At 32.7% G+C, this 3443-nt stretch overlaps 1 pseudogene; it reads right to left on the reverse strand.

Annotated features, from left to right (window-relative positions):
- Positions 1–595: 595 nt before the first annotated feature.
- LOC103582806 lies at positions 596–1526 on the reverse strand (annotated as a pseudogene).
- Between the last annotated feature and the right edge of the window lie 1917 nt (positions 1527–3443).

A 3443-nucleotide genomic window follows, 5' to 3' on the forward strand; every position in this document is an offset into this window, starting at 1 on the left:
ACCTCAAACATATATTTATGGTATCTATAGAGTCCTCTAAAGTAAGGATAAAGACAGGATGCTTGCTATATTACTATTCACATTATAATAAAGGGATGAAAATAATTAAAATTATAAATATTGCAAAGGAAGATACAAAATTGCCCTATATCTGCAAATTACATTTTTTAGAATATTCTGGCAATCTTCACTAAAAGTTAAATTTAGAATTTTACAGCATAGTAATATGATCTGCTTGTCCAAACACTACAGATTTTTAAAAATTCCCTTAATGTATGTAAATTAAAATGCAAAGCTTCTTCCTAATGTACAGTTTATGGAAGTGTGTTTTCATTTTTTTTTTTAGCAGGGTTAAATGGGTATTTTTAGGATATTGCTTACATCAGCCCTACAATACCCAGAGATTATTGAATCTGCTAAACAAATAACAAACACTGTATGAGCTTGCTGATGAATTCTTCAACAGCCATCTGACCTGCAAATGCTGATTTCATTATTATATACAATAGAACTGAAGTCTTCCTTAAAACAGTACTGCTGATAGATTAATAGACTAGATAGAGTAATAGACTGTTAGTTCTTAAAGCAAAAATACATGGATCTGCTGTACAAATGCTCCATTCTCTGCCTTTAGCCAGTAACCTGAGGGCCTTCTGTCCATTCTGTTCAGCAGTGCTTACATCGTTATACTGAAGAACACTGCCAGCATATTTGCAGTATTTCTGAGTTCTAGTAAAGTCCTCTGGTTTTAGGTAAATATCCCCTTGGGAAACTAATAAAAATGTGGGATTAACGGCCAGAATAGTCTGTGGGGAATATTGGATTCGTGACACCTTTGCTGTGAGGCACTTCTACTGGTGTATTAGATGGAGTGTGTGCACTGGGACGAATCTGTATTCCAGTATAGCTGCTTGATGGCATGTTGTTTGGGTCATAAGCTGAAGATGATGGCTGGGGTGGCTGAGTGGGCACAGAAGTTGCTCTAGCATCTTCATTTTTTTCAACATCATTATCTTCTTCAATTCCAACAGGTCCTGCTTCAGGAGTCACCCCATTCTTTACACAATTATGAATATCTATTGCCTTCTACCTTGCATACTTGCTGTGCTTCACATTTTCATCAGTGAATTCTCCAAATACTGTTATGATATGTATTAAAAGACTTGCAGTACAGAAAAACTTGGTCATTTTGTAAAACTGTCCAGTTCAGTCTTCATTGTGAGTACAAAAATATTTTCAAAGCCTAATTTTCCAAATGGAAAGAACTGGATATTTTCTTGTGTAATAGCTTCATTATCACCCAACTGTTCCTTAAGAGCTTCTAACTTACCCATTAACTTTGATAAAAATTTACAACATTCAAGAGTTTTACTCTCAGTGTTCATTTCAGTTTGCATGGCATAAAAACATCAGTGATAGGCCACCACAGGATCCTGCTAGCCATGTTTCTGAGCAGTCCTCAGATGATACTGCATGCTCTTAAACTGCGGGAAGAGTGGGGAACAGCAGAGCCAGTATGGGCAACTCTACTCCAGGAATCGTCACTTCCTCAGCTGATTAAATTTTTATGAATAAAATTCAAAAATAGAAATGCATTATTAGGATGAATAAGAGATATAGCAAAGGCCCTGGATTTAGTCAATATAAAAACCAATTTTACTTGTATATATTGACAATTAGAAAATCTAATTTAAGAAAAGATACCTTTTTTATAGCACAATATACAAAATTCAAGATATCTATTCTGACAAATACAAAACATTTTGGAAACATTAGAAATAAATTCAAAACATTAAACTATATTATAAACATGTATGGAGATGATATTTTAAAGACATTACATCTCCTCAAATTATTCTATTGATCCAAGGCAATCATAGGGGTAATTTGATAGGTGGGTTCTAAAATATATATGGAAATAAATCCTCTAAGAGCAGCCAAAACAATTTGAAGACAAAGAAAAAAGTTGCATATCTAAATATCAATAGTTATTTAAAAAAGTACTTGTGAGTGATAAAGGCCTGTGAGCCAGTTTTCTTTTTTTATAAATAAAGTTTTACTGGAATGCCACCATAACCATTAATTTACATATTGTATATGGCTGCATTTGCACTACAAAGGTTAAGGTAGGTAGTTGTGACAGAGACTATATGATCCACAATGACTAAAATATTTAATATCTGGTATTTAAGAAAAAGTTTGTCTACCATGGGCTAGAGAGTTTAAAAATAGCCCCCAAAATATGTTACCACTTGACATGTGACAAAGACAACACTTCAATGCAATGAGGAAAGCATGATCATTTCAGTAAATTGTGCCAGGTCATACAGAAATGCTTACAGAAAACACAACTCTTGGTCATTCTTCACATCACACTCAAAAACCAATTCCAGGGAAAGTGCAGACATAAATGTAAAAGGCCAAGTTTATATAATAAGTTTCTAGACATAATGATAAGAGAATATATTTATGACCTTGGAATAAAAAAAAAGTTATTAAACAGAAAACTGAACCATAGAGTTAAATATGGATAAGTTGGACTTTATTTAATTTAAGAATTTTTGTTTATCAGTAGATACCATTAAGAGAATGAAAAGACAGCCCATAGATTGAAGCAAGATACTATCAATATATCAACCTAACTGTCTGCACAAATAGGTATGTACAAAAGACTTCTAAGAATATATAAAAAATCTACTACATATCAATAAGGACAACATTACAAAAATATCACACAGACTGTAAGTTATTTACAAAAAATAAAATTCCCAATAAACATTAAAAAACACTTTCAGCATTAATAATCATGTCAATAGTCATAGGAAAATTAAAATTAAAATCACAACAGCATACCTCTACAGTCTGACCAGAAAAATAGATTTTTTAATACTAATAATAGCAAGTATTGTTAGAGCAACTGGTACTCTCTTACACTGGTAGGAGTATAAATTTATATAACCCTTTGGGGTAACTCACTGACAATATCTACCAAGGGAGAATATACCAGCGTACACTGTAACTCAGCAATTCTGCTCCCACAGAAATATCCATATGTGTACCAAAGGACAAAGAGTGTCTATAGCAGCACTATTGTAATTGCCTTAAATGGAAACCACTCACATGTTCATCAACATTAAAAAGAATAAATAAATTTGGACAGATTTATACAATCAAATACTATTAAACTGAAAATGTCTTAAATATGAATATATGTGATAATATAAATGGATTTCACAGAGAATGTTAAGTGAAGGAAACTACAAAATTCCTATTGTATGATTTTAGTTCCATATAGTTCAAACACAAGCAAACTCAATCTACAGTGATTGGATTCAAGAGAGTGGTTATCTTTGCGAAGAGATTGTGGTTAGTGAGAAGAGACATGAAGGGTCTTCTGGAGCACTGGTGATGTTCTTTATCTCCATCAGAGTTATTATGGTCAT

The sequence above is a fragment of the Galeopterus variegatus genome, unplaced genomic scaffold (assembly GCF_000696425.1).
Source record: "Galeopterus variegatus unplaced genomic scaffold, G_variegatus-3.0.2 Scaffold17972, whole genome shotgun sequence".
In the NCBI taxonomy this organism is placed as follows: Eukaryota; Metazoa; Chordata; class Mammalia; order Dermoptera; family Cynocephalidae; genus Galeopterus; species Galeopterus variegatus.